Below are 14,356 nucleotides of genomic sequence, written 5' to 3' on the forward strand. Positions count from 1 at the left end.
CCCGTAATTTACCAGACACTTGACACAGGAAAGATTACAGTAGAAGCAATACATAATTTGTGGCCCTGCTTGAGTAAGGAGCACTGCATTCTTTCTTGGGCACTAACAGACTTTAGTCCAATAGGACACTGAAGCAGTCATCATTTTAATATCCTTTTTCTGAGTCCAGCTTGTCACGTCACTTTCATATCACATGATCATTACATTTTCCACTCCTGAGGGGGTGAGACAGAGCTGCAGTGCTGGCCCGCCCACACCCACTTAACCCACCTCCAATTGGATGAAATATTTATTGATCTGTCTCAGATGGGTCATGCCTTTGCATGTACACTTTTCTCTGCCTCCTAGACAACTCATGGTTAACTTCCTCTGTGCCATTGACCCACCCATGTTACCCATCTCTACCGCCCTCTCAAAGAGGAAAGTCGCTACAGTCTGGCACAGCTCTGGACCATCACAGACCAGTGAGCTGTCCAAAATACAACAGGCGGTACCAAAAGCACCAGCGGATGAACCGTGGATGCGAGGAATATGCAATTACCCTCTTAGCTGCAGGTGGGTGGGGCAACCCACCTGCAACTAAGTGGGTGTCAGCACAGTCTTGTCACACCTGGCGATGGCAGCATGCAAACCTGTGGCACCAGAACACAGCCCCATACACAGGTCAGCCACCAGGGCCAATGTGTGGTCTAATGTAATAGATGTGATGCAGGGAGACCTGCTCTGTCCGCGTGAGCCTCCAACAACTAATGGTCAGCCAGTTAGCATAGCTACAGACGTTTATGGTTGCTAATGTCATTTGCATTTTCATTGTGCATGTGTGTGACATTTCAAAGGATATTTTATTGCAATTTAATCAAGTAATGTTATCTGTACATAAATAAATGCATTTAAGAAATTGATGCATTGTAATTACACTTATGTGCCGCTTACTACCCCTGATTAGGCATTGAAGCACCCTAGGCCATGCGGCAAGCAGCTCCAGAACCCATGAGTAGTAGCTAATTCAGTGGAATTTTCCTTTTGGGATGAATCTGTGTTCGTGAGAAAACTGGCCCCTTCATTTACTCCAATTTCCTTGTGATGGATTAAATGAATAGGAGTTAGGTGTGATCATTAGTGGGGACTGGTGTGTGTGTTCACATAGGTAGTTAGTGGGGATTACTAGAGGGGATTAGGTTTTGTTAGGTTGCAGTTGTGACTTTAAAAAAAAGCATTGGCATAGCCAATAGGTCTTGCCTTTGGGGCCTTATAAGTATTTAGTTATGCAGCACAATATCCTTCCTGCAACAACATAAACTGTTGCATGGCTAAACACTTATAAGGTCCCAAAGGCGAGACCTATTGGCTATGTCAATGCTCCCGGTTTACAGTACCACAGTATGTATCTGTGAAAAGGTATTAACTACTCAGTGTGTGTGTGTGTGTGTGTGTGTGTGTGTGTGTGGGGGGCTCTGTGTGTGTATGGGTGCAAATGCAATAGATCTCGCATTTGCAAGAGATTAAGATATTGGCATTGTAAATGACAATGCCATTTATTTATCTGTTTTCAAAACAAACACACAAATAAAAATGTTGTCATTTACAATGCCAATAGCTCTAACTTTTGCAAAGGCGGCTGGTATGTGATGAAGGTGACTCTGGTGCTGGCATCATGACACCGTGGCATTTGTTGAGCGTGACTTGGCATCAAAACAGGATGAAGTGAACTTTTGGAGTTGGCATAAGGGAAGCCAGGCCTCTGCTGAGGATCCTTAAGGAGTTGGAATGGGCTGAGCGTGTCATTGTGGTTGGCAGCTCCATGGAACAGTGCGCATTAAAATGCGTACATGGTACCTAGCATGGCATTAGAACAAAATGTCACCAAATGTTATGGTTCTGATGCTGACATCACTGTGTTTGGCATGGAACAGACTTGGGTGTGCAACATGTTGCCCTGAGTTTCACGTCATGACATCATGTGACGCATTATGGGCGTTTAGGGGGCATTTTAACTAGACAAGGAGGAAATGTGCCAGGTGTGTCACAGGTGTGAGCTACGTATTAAAGGTAATGTCGAGTGTTTCTCTGACGCTGGTACAAAGGTGGGATGACAAACTGAGTCAATCAATCAGTCAAATAACTTTATTCGCATTTAATAAATGCATAAAAGTACAAGTAGTTATCACAGTACGAATTGATCAAGGAATAATTCAAAACAGTTAAAAATTAATTGTATACATTTTTCTTTTTAAAAGATATCAACATTTAGATGCATCCACATTACTGGAGCTAGCAGCTATACATTTATGAGAGGAATATTTGCAGTAATCAATTTATGATGGTAACACCCTCATGTGTGGTTTGTTCAGAATAGCCAAGCACTGGAAACATGGCTGTGCTTGCTTCCCTGCCCCCTGGCTGTGCTTTCTTCCCTGCCCCCTGGCTGTGCTTTCTTCCCTGCCCCCTGGCTGTGCTTTCTTCCCTGCCCCCTGGCTGTGCTTGCTTCCTGCCCCCTGGCTGTGCTTGCTTCCCTGGCCGTGCTTGCTTTCCTGCCCCCTGGCTGTGATTTCTTCCCTGCCCCCTGGCTGTGCTTTCTTCCCTGCCCCCTGGCTGTGCTTGCTTCCTGCCCCCTGGCTGTGCTTGCTTCCCTGGCCGTGCTTGCTTTCCTGCCCCCTGGCTGTGCTTGCTTCCTCGCCCCCTGGCTGTGCTTGCTCCCCCTTCCCCTGGTTCCCCGCCCCCTGGTTCCCCGCCCCCTGGTTCCCCGCCCCCCTGGTTCCCCTTCCTCTGGTTGTGCTTGCTCCCCTGCAACATGGCTGTGCTTGCTTCCCTGCCACCCGGCTGTGTTTGCTTCCCTGCCACCTGGCTGTGCTTGCTTCCCTGCCCCCTCGCTGTGCTTGCTTCCCTGCCCCCTCGCTGTGCTTGCGTCCCTGCCCCCTCGCTGTGCTTGCTTTCCTGCCCCCTCGCTGTGCTTGCTTCCCTGCCCCCTCACTGTGCTTGCTTCCCTGCCCCCTCGCTGTGCTTGCTCTCCTGAGTGTGTGTGTGGCTCTGGGTGGGTGTGTGTGGCTCTGGGTGGGTGTGTGTGGCTCTGGGTGTGTGTGTGGCTCTGGGTGTGTGTGTGTGTGTGTGGCTCTGGGTGTGTGTGTGTGGCTCTGGGTGTGTGTGTGTGTGTGTCTCTGGGTGTGTGTGTGTGGCTCTGGGTGGGTGGGTGTGGCTCTGGGTGTGTGTGTGTGTGTGTGTGTGTGTGTGTGTGTGGCTCTGGGTGTGTATGTGTGTGGCTCTGGGTGTGTGTGTGTGGCTCTGGGTGTGTGTGTGTGACTGGCTCTGGGTGTGTGTGTGTGTGGCTCTGGGTGTGTGTGTGTGGCTCTGGGTGTGTGTGTGTGGTAGTAATTGCTGTCTGCTGAGCTCGTCCGTAGGGTAGAATAGGTCTCACATTTGCGAGAGATTAAGCTAATGGCAATGTAAATGACAATGCAATTTATTTATCTGTTTTCAAAACCAACACATAAATAAAAATGTTGTAATTTACAATGCCAATAGCTCTAACTTTTTCAAAGGCGAAACCATTGCATTGTAAATGCTTGTTCACATAATGGCTCTTGTCGAGCCTGGTACACTCTTCTTTTTGCAACTAGGAAACATGCAGTAGGTGGACTTCTTTTCCGGTTGAATAAAGTGTGTTATCAAGACGAACACGGGTATCCTCAAGCGAATGGAACTATATGGGAGTGGGAAGAATACTGACCGGACAATGCTTCTACACCATATGTTTTCACCCATACGAGAGACTCTACCACGAGTAATGAATCTTTAATTACTGTTACACGGACTAAAGCAGACCTTTGTGTACAAAGCACTGGACGAATTCCAGTTGGGATCAGTGACTGTATTACTGTATTAAATTTAGATGGAATAAATGATAGTTCCTTTTTGGCTTCACATAACACATATCTAGTATGTGGAAGTCATGGTTATCTTAAACTGCCAGTAGGGTGGTCCGGTGTATGCTATGTATCTTTTCTATTGCCTCCTGTTTTCTTGGCACCTGCTTCATATCATCGAGATTTTAAATTGTTTAGAAATATATCAATAAATCGTTACAAGAGAACTGTAAAGATTGATGAGGTAGATCAGACCGATACTAGTTTGCAGAAATATGTTGATTTCAATCTGGGCCTGTTCTCTTTTGTGGGTGCTGCATTAAATAGTAGGAAAATTCGACGATTAACTAGAGTTGTGGAAGCTGTCACCAATGAAACTACTGCAGCCCTTGGTAATATCACTGAAGAGTTGCAAATTACTAGAATTGTAACTCTCCAAAATAGGATGGTATTAGACGTTATGTTAGCAGATAGAGGAGGAGCATGTAAAGTTATTGGTAGTAGTTGTTGTGTGTTTATACCCGACAACTCGCCTTCTGTATATGATGCCATCCTAAAATTGCATAAAATAGCCACAAATATTCATACTGACAATGGAAGCTGGACTTTTGCTGGTTGGTTCTGGTCTTTAGTTTCTGCTTGGGGTTGGAAATTATTGACTGTATTATGTATTGCTATTGCATTAATTTTTTCCTGTTGTGTATGTATTCACTGCGGTCCAATGCTATGTACAATGTGTATAACTGCTTGTATACCCTCCAAAAGAAATGCTGCAAAGGTACAACAAACATTGGACAAAGAAGTTGTTGATATGATGAACATAGATATACGAGATGTGAATTCAGATTATCCTAAGAGAGCATATGTCTTTAGCTAACGCTAAAAGGGTCGTCTGAAGTAATCTAACAGCGGTTAAGTTGAGCGTTAGCAAAAGACATTCTACATATAACTGTGCCGATTGTTAAGTTGACATAAATTGAGCCTCCATTTTAGTATTCGTGGCGGCCATTTTGTCTGCCCTGTGCTGCCTCGTGTCGACCATGTGCTTTGTCCTATGTTTCTGCCCACGACACTTCAATCTGCCGAGCAACAGGCTATTATTAGCTTCCTCGTATTCTGCCGCTGACCGTTAGGGTCCACATCTGTTAAAGGTTAGCCTTAGATTGGAATGTGTTAGCCGAGACCCCAAGTCTGTTAACTCCTCCCACTGATCGATCGTGCTTCTCGATATTGAATTATATGTACATAACTTGTGCTCTTGTGTTTTGTACCGCCTTCTTTCTCACCCCTGTGTGGGTATAAATAAAGCAAGCGGCCTTTGTTCCGTGTGCTACTTCTTACAGTGCCGAAGGGTGCTGTTCGAATTGTAACACCACCTCATGAGGTGTAATAAACGTTTATGTTTTGTATTTCCAGTTTCGTGCCAACTTCTTCCTTTCGAGTCTGAGGACTTGTGTACACAGAAGGGCGAACCCCTTGTACTACCGTGCTTAGCTGAGGCCTGCACAACAACTGGAAGGTGGCTGGAAGTTATTGCCTCCTTGCCCTGGCCCCAGTCTGTCTGCAGGCAACATAGGCTTGTGCAAAGTTCCTTGGTTTTGAGCTGAAGCAGTGTCCTTTGAAGTTTAATTAGGGCTGTTCACAGCTCCGCCTCCCCATCCTGCCTTGGGTGGCCCAACCTGCCAACACCCAGGCCCTCTGTTGTGTCGCTGTCTGAGAGGAATACACAAAGGCTAACTGCCAAAAACACCTAGTCTAGTGATCCAGAAGAGACAACAAAATGGCAACTTTCTGAAAGTCCATGAATTCTAATGGGTAAACCCTGTATCCTGCTTAACCTGGGAGAATAGTGCTATACAACAGCAACTGGTTCTGTAGTGAAGAGAACAATTTCTTTTAAGCTAGAGTATTTGGGTCCTGATTAACTAGGATGTGCCAATGAATGGCATGGCATATGCAGGAATTGAAAACATAAATTAAGTTAATAAGCACCATAGACAAAGGAAAAATTATTCTTTCTGCCTAACATTCACATAATGCAGAAATGCAAAGTGCTACACATCACAGACACAGGACTGTTTTTCAGCAAAAATAATAATAATAAACATAAATCAGTACCATACGAAAAATGTGGTCACATAAAAAGTAATACCACATAACAAACAATTGACAATATGCAAGAACAAAAATCACTTAATGCGGTGTCCATTTAGAACTCTTTAGTCTGTTGAAACATCCTAATTTCTTGGCAGTACATATGTAAGGTTTTGGTATGGAACATCTATTTGTATCATTGACGTTTCGACCACCTGAAATAGGTTTGTTCATAAACATCACAACTGGTCATCCTCAGGACTAGAAAACATGAATACAGCCCGGTCAAAGTACGAACATCATGTTGCTTGAGGTTCTCATCAAAGTATGAACTGGGAAGTATCCCTCCACGTAGTGAAGAGGTGGACAAAGGATCAAGTGTATCCGAGTTCTGTAAGGGTCCTAAAAAGGAACCATTGAAGAAGAAATCAAATGAGGTTAGATTTATTGAGACAATGCGTTTTTCTAAGTCTGTGGTGCTTATTAATTTCATTTGCTGTGTTCAAAAATCATTTTTCTGTCACACCATTATTTGGCACGTCCTAGTTAATCAGGACCCAAATCCTCTAGCTTGAAATAAATTGTACTCTTCCCTAAACAACCAGTTGTTGTTGCATAGCAACTTTTTAAAAGGGGCATTTCTAGAATTATGTCTTATACTCTGACTTTACCACTACAGAGAGTTTTAAAATACAATTATTCACACACCAAACATGCCATTACTACCCGCTCCCAAACAAACCTTATCTCTTATTAAAGGTAAAAAAAGGTAATCCAATCTTATCCTTTGTGAGAGGTAGGCCTCACTGTGGTGAAAAAATGAATTTGTGGGTTTTTTACTACCAGGAAATGTAAAACTTTAAAGTACATCTCCAACTATTTAAATACACTGCGCCCTGCCCTATGTTCTGTTCATGATTAGTTTGGCAAGATAATACTGTATTGAGGTATTCCAATGGAATTAAGAGGTAATTGTATTGCATCCCATATCAGCATTCCAAAAGAGTTAGCGTTAGATAGTTAGTGTAAGAGTTAGCGTTAGATAGCTAGTGGAAGATTTAACATTAGATAGTTAGTGGAAGAGTTAGGGTTAGATAGTGAAAGAGTTAGGGTTAGATAGTTAGTGTAAGAGTTAGGGTTAGACAGTTATTGTAAGTTGTTAGATAGTCTAAGTGTTAGCGTTAGATAGTTAGTGAAGAGTTAGGATTAGATAGTTAGTGTAAGAGTTAGGGTTAGATATTTATTTATTTTAACATATTTATAGAGCGCACAGCTACTCAGATGAGTGTCCCGGCGCTAGCGAAAGCAGAACAATAGGAGGGGGCGAGAGCATGGGGTGTAGCCAGAGTTACTGCTGAAACAGCCATATCTTCAGTAGTTTTCTGAAGTGCAGAATATTTGGCGCTTGTCTGAGTGTTATAGGGAGTTCGTTCCAGAGGTGAGCGACCTGGACTTGGAAGGATCGAGCTCCCATGTGGGCACGATTGAATTTAGGCACACTCATCAGTTGTTGGTGAGATGATCGGAGGTCTCTACCGGGAATGTAGTAACTCACTCTTTTCCGAATATAGGTGGCCCCAAAACCATGTAGGCCCTTAAAGGCGATGGACAGGGCCTTGAACCTGATTCTGTGGCGGATGGGAAGCCAGTGCAGTTTCTTGAGGTGGGGCGATATATGGACTCTGGGTCCCAGCATAAGTATGGCTCTTGCGGCCGTATTCTGCATGACCTGGAGTTTCCTGAGAAGGCATTCCGGGAGACCCAGATAAAGGGCATTAGCGTAGTCCAGCCTGGAGGTGATAAGGGCCTGGACCACGGTGCTTCTGTGGGAGAGGGACAGGAGTGGAAGAAATCTCCGGAGCATTATCAGAATTCCGTAACAGGTGCCGACCGCCGATTGAACTTGGATCGTCATGTTCAATGAGTTGTCGAGTTTGACCCCTAAGTTTTTGGCCACTCCCACAGAGGTCTGCGGGGGGGGCCATATCAGACGGCCACCACTGTCTCCAGGCATCCTGGTCCGAAACTCCGAAAAGAATTACTTCTGATTTAGCGGAGTTGCACTGAAGCTGATTGTGGCTAAACCAGGAGAAGACCTGTCTTAAACAGTTCCTTATTTTGTCGCCATCCAGAGCCTCTCCCTTTTTACAGGTAAACAGAAGCTGGGTGTCATCAGCGTAAGATATAATCATGGCTCCAACCGCTTCAGCCAGAAGGGCGAGGGGAGCCATGTAAAGATTAAATAATAATGGGCTCAGGATAGAGCCCTGAGGTACACCCACCTCCGAAGGAGGCATAAGGGAGGAGAAAGGTGGGTTCCAAACTTCCTGCCTTCGGTCTTCTAAAAACCAAGAAAACCACTTCAACACCGTGCCCCCAACCCCACAGTCTCTCAATCTCTGTAGGAGTCTCACATGGGGCACGGTGTCAAAAGCGGCAGATAAATCAAGCAGTATTAAAGCCGCACTCCCGCCTGAGTCGAGAGTCATTTTAATGGATTCCGATATTTCAAGGAGAGCTGATTCGGTACTAAAGCCAGTGCGGAATCCAGATTGGCTTGCGTGGAGACAGTTGTTCGACTCCATAAATTCGGTAGTAACCGAGTTCACATAGTTCTCAATGACCTTAGCAATGGAAGGCAGGAGTGAGATGGGTCGATAGTTAGACACTATTAAAGGATCTGCTGTAGGCTTTTTTAGCAGTGGCAGGACTTTGGCGTGCTTCCAAATGACTGGGACCTGGCCACTGCTTAGAGATAGGTTCAGTACCGTATTGACCTCAGTATTAATCACCTCGGCCACCAATGCCAGTGTTTTAGCTGGGCAGGGGTCTGATGGTGAGCCAGATTTTAAACTCTTCATGATTTTCAGAGATTGGGCTAGCGTAATAGAAGGAAATTGGAGGAAGGCGCCCGTAGGTAATGGTTTGATGTGTGGAGGTAGTGTGTTGGTCGGTATCATAAAGGAAGGGTTGAGAGAAGTCTGTATATCGACTATCTTCCTGTGGAAGAAGTCTGCCTTTTGATGGGTCCAGGCTTCCGAAGCTTCGCTATTGGAGGCAACTGCTGGAGGTGAGGTGAAGTGTTTTACGATTTTGAAAATGTCCTTACTTTTATTGGCTGAAGTCTCAATCTTGGTTTCAAAGAACCTTTTCTTTTCTTTGAGAATTTTCTGGTGGTAAATTTTTAGTTCTTTTTTGTAAAGAGATTTACTATTGTCACTAAAGTTTTTCCTCCATGTCCTTTCCAACTGCTTACAGACACTTTTACACTTGCGTAAGGTTTCATTAAACCATGGTGCAGAGCGATGTGTGGTCCGTTGGGACCTAAGGGTCTCGGGTGCTACGATATCCACACCCTGTTTTATCCAGTTTTCCAAGCCGGGGGCATCCAGCGCTAATTTGTTACTGCTGACAAAGGGTGTGTCTGCAGTGCGGAGCTGAGGGCCTCCGGAGTTAGTTTATGGAGAGCTCTAGATTTGAGAATGGGGGTTTAGTGATGGTGTATGCTGTTTTTCTGATTTTAGCCAACGTAATTCTTAGCAGGAAGTGATCGGTCCAAACAAGAGGAGTGGTTTCTTTGGCTTGCCACGGGGTGTTTGAGAAAATTTGGTCTAATATATGTCCCTTCTCATGGGTGGGCCTATTTATGAGGGGAAGCAGGTTCAGGGAGTTAAGGGTCTCGCCTAGTGTAATGTTCTCAGCACTCTCTAATTTGTCCATATGGACATTAAAGTCTCCTAGGACCAGAAATTGGTTATATTTTAGGGCAAGCGGTGCTATGGCGTTGGTAATTGCTTTTAAGAAAGGTCCTGCGTGGCCTGGAGGTCTATATAAGAGGACACCCGCCAGGGATTGGTGGGCTGGGCGGATAGTGTGCAGTAAAAATAAAGGCTCTCTGCACCCGTGATTTCATCGATGGGGAGAATTTTGGCCGAAATGTCATTTTTTAAAAACATGGCAACGCCCCCACCCTTCCCAGTGGTGCGGTCCTTCCTAAAAATGGAATAGCCTAAGGGTACTGCTATTGCCAAGGTGGGGTTGGAGGTTTCCGTTAAGAAAAATATATCGGGTCTTAGCTCAGAGATCAAGTCAGAGATATGCTGAGCATTTTTGTTTAAAGATCTCACATTGAGCTAGCAGACATAAAGTTTCTCCTAGCTCCTCTTATTACGTTCCAATGCGCTAGACAAGGGCCTAAGTGGCTTTGCTGGGTAACGGGAACTAGTCCAATTACACATGCTGCAATGCATGATTCGGTTGTCCCAGCCGAACTCCACGTGGTTATAGCATTATTGGGGGGGGGGAGTATACTTTTTAGCGCAACGCTATCATACCTAATTAGCGTAAGTTAGTGTTAGATAGTTAGTGTAAGAGTTAGTTAGTGTTAGATAGTTAGTGTAAGAGTTAGGGTTAGATAGTTAGAGTAAGAGTTAGGGTTATATGGTGTAAGAGTAAGGGTTAGATAGTTAGTGTAAGATTTAGGGTTAGTTAGTGTAAGAGTTTACGTTAGATAGTAACTGTAAGTGTTAACATTACATAATTAGTGTAAGTTTGTGTTAGATAGTTAGTGTAAGAGTTAGGGTTAGATAGTTAGTGTAAGAGATAATGTTAGATACTTAGTGTAAGAGTTAGGGTTAGATAGTTAGTGTAAGAGATAATATTAGATACTTAGTGTAAGGGTTAGGGTTAGATAGTTAGTGTAAGTTAGCGTTAATCAATCAATCAGGGTTTTGTAAAGCGTGTTACTCACCTGCGAAGGACTCAAGGCGCTGGGATGGAGGGGTGCAGCTCCGGATCAGTCGAAATGCCAGGTCTTGAGGCTCTTCCTGAAAGTGTGCAGAGTAGGGGACCATCTGATGTTGACTGGGAGCTCGTTCCAGGTCATTGCAGCGACGTAGGAGAAGGCTCTTCTACCATTTCGAGTTGTGCGGATGCATGGGGTCATTGTTAGGGCAAGGTCATCGGAGTGGAGGTTCCTTTTGGGTACGTGGAAGGTGGCTCTCTCATTGAGGTATTTGGTCCGATGTTGTGGAGGGATTTGTAAGCGTGGGTGAGTAGTTTAAACTAAAGGTTACTCTCTTATTCCCACAGAGCCAGTAGAGGTCTCGTTGGTGCTGGGTCATGTGCTCATGTCGAGGGGTTCTGAGGACGAGTCTGGCTGCGGTGTTTTAGATGGTTTGGAGTTTGTGAAACAGGTTTCCGTTTATTCCAGCGTAGAGGGCATTGCTGTAGTTCAGCCTGCTGGTTACAAGTGTATTGGTGATGGTCTTTATGCATTCGGGGGGATTCACTTGAAGGTCTTGCGGAGTATGCGGAGGGAGTTGAAGCAGGTGGAGGTGACGGCATTGATCTGATGGGTCATGGAGAGGGAGGAGTCTAGGATGATGCATAGGTTACGGGCATGGTCTGATGGAGTGGGTGGGTTTCCGAGGGTGGGGGGCCACCAGGTATTGTCTCAGGCAGTGAAGGAGGGTGTAAGATGTGAGTCCAGCAACTCACCTGGAAACCAGGTCCTTCTGCAAGGGCAATGACTATTCCTCAACCCACCCTGAGCACCTCTCAGTGCTGCTGATAAAAACAGAATCCCTGGCAGGTGCCCAAAGAGGGAAGGGGATTTGGGATGAGAGACAAAGAGAGAGAACTGCTACACTTCGTGCTTCACCAAAAGGAGGATGTGCTGCCTGGGCCAGCCAGGTTCTGGAAGGTTACTCGGCAAGCTACTTGAGATGGTTTGCAGCCATTATCCCGCATTTTTTATCCCGCTGACTTTCAGTCCGCATACCATCCGCAATGGTATGCGAGGTCATTGACCTTGCATACCATTATCCCGCATTTTTTCAAAATGCAAGTGCATTTATCACGCATGTCTTACAACGTATTACGTTTTAAAGGCATGTATGGTAAATGCATTTGCGTTGTGAAAACCACGATGACGAGAGAGGTAAGTGAGTTTGGGTTTATTTTTTCGTGGGTTAGTGACTGTGTAGTGTAGTGTTGTGTAGTAGTGTTGTGTTAGTGTAGTGTAGAGTTGTGGTGGTTGTTTAGTGTAGGGTCGTGCTGGGGGATGTGTTATAGGGTTTAGGGTTGTGTTGTAGTGTTTGCGTAGTGTAGGGTCATGCTGGGGGTAGTGTTTTAGGGTTTAGGGTAGTGTTGTAGTGTTTGTGTAGTGTAGGGTCATGCTGGGGGTAGTGTTTTAGGGTTTAGGGTAGTGTTGTAGTGTTTGCGTAGTGTAGGGTTATGCTGGTGGTAGTGTTTTAGGGTTTAGGGTAGTGTTGTAGTGTTTGCGTAGTGTAGGGTCATGCTGGGGGTAGTGTTTTAGGGTTTAGGGTAGTGTTGTAGTGTTTGCGTAGTGTAGGGTCATGCTGGGGGTAGTGTTTTAGGGTAGTGTTGTAGTGTTTGCGTAGTGTAGGGTCATGCTGGGGTGTAGTGTTTTAGGGTTTTGGGTAGTGTTGTAGTGTAGGGTCATGCAGGGGTAGTATTTTAGGGTTTAGGGTAGTGTTGTAGTGTTTGTGCAGTGTAGGGTCATGCAGAGGTGTAGTGGTTTAGGGTTTAGGGTAGTGTTGTAGTGTTTGTGTAGTGTAGGGTCATGCTGGGGTGTAGTGGTTTAGGGTTTGGGTAGTGTTGTAGTGTGTGGTCATGCTGGGGGTAGTGTTTTAGGGTTTAGGGGGTGTAGTGGTTTAGTGTAGTGTTTGTGTAGGGTCATGCTGGGGGTAGTGTTTGTGTAGGGAAGTAAATTGCTTTATGGTAGTGATGGGGGGGTCGTGCTGGGTATTACATTAGAGTGTAGGGTAGTGTAGGGTAGGGTAGTGTACTTTTACTTACCTTTACAACTTTTACAACGAGTATACCTTTAACATGCATGCCTTTTCGTTATAAAGGCATGCGTGCTAAAGGCATATTCGTTCTAAAAAATTTCGTTCTTTTATTTTGCGGCCTTATAGTACCTGCGGGATTTTTTTTGCGGACTGATGGTATGCGGACTGATGGTATGCGGGATTACGTCATATATTCACTTGAGATATATCCTAAAAAATACACAAAGCGCATAAGCATTGCACTCCCCAATTTCGTTGGACTAAACATGGGTTAATGTTCACATTACCTTTCTTTGTGTGATGCCTTGTCAACTAGTTCGTCTCTCAGTAAAGACTATGGTATATACAGTTTGCTTCTATAACATAAACAGGCATTGTATTAGGCTGAGTAATCTAGATCATTACATGAGATTGTATGCAATTGATTTATTTCACCCTATGATCTCACCTTAATGTATGCAAGAAGTTTCCTAATGTCAATCATATAATGCTTTGGCCAAAGTGTCCTTAATGCGCTGCCTGGATTCTCCAACAACTTGGGGATGGTGCACCTTTAGAAGGAGTTACTTGCACCTTTAAATAAAGTCACTTTTAAAACAAAAAACATGTATGCCTAAATCAGGCGACCTGTACAATATCTTTTCTCTGCACACAAGCTGCCAAATACGTGTACAAACAGGGTTACACACTTTACAAGAAAAAGAATAATGATTGCCTATTCTCAGCCCAGTAACATGTGCTTTTACATTAGGCAATAGTCATAAAAACAAAATTATTGTCCTCATAAAGGATAGTATTAACAAGATCAATATTGTCCCAAAATGTCCACTCATCAAAAATGCATGTAAAGTCCCAAGCAATTAACACAGAGATAACTGAAGCGGAAAGGAGATGAAGTTAAAATAAACAATGATTGAAAACGCAGCTCTTCCGAGTGATTCTATTACAGGACCGGAGGCTTCGATTATGCTTCTCTTTCTTATATTTGCTACTCACAGCAGCCAATGAAAAACGTTTTGTATGCAAATAAAACTACATTTCCCATGATGCTTGTACATACATCACATCCTGTATAGCCCCATAAGAGCTGCTGTACCCTGTGTCTCCTCCTCTTTCTTTGCTGCTCACGCAGACAGTTAAGTGCTCACAACATTGTGCCATGATTAATGTCTTAATTGACTGTTGGATTACCTTTGATGTTATTACCCGTATGTTTGCACTCATATCGCGCTATGTTGAATGCTTTGCGCTTCTATCGCGCTATGTAAAATGCTCTGCGCTTTTATCGCGCTGTATTTACTGCTTGTGGCACGAAGGTGTTTTTGATACCACACGCATGTTTTTGACGAATTAAATCAGAATTGCCATAACTTTGTCTTGAACCAACGCTCGCGGGCGCCATTGGTTTTATGGTTAAGGCGGAGCGGCTCCCGCTGGGAGCGGCGTACTCCGTGGACGCTTTTGATTACTTGACGGTTCGGCCTCTCCGGCCGAGTTTTCCGTCCCCCGATGGCCTGCGGGCATGGCAGTGTTTATCGAGGGGAGCGGCGTACGGGTGTTGGTCCTCCTCCCGCAGCGAGTCGGTGG

The sequence above is a fragment of the Lissotriton helveticus genome, chromosome 1_1 (genome assembly GCF_964261635.1).
Source record: "Lissotriton helveticus chromosome 1_1, aLisHel1.1, whole genome shotgun sequence".
NCBI lineage: Eukaryota > Metazoa > Chordata > Amphibia > Caudata > Salamandridae > Lissotriton > Lissotriton helveticus.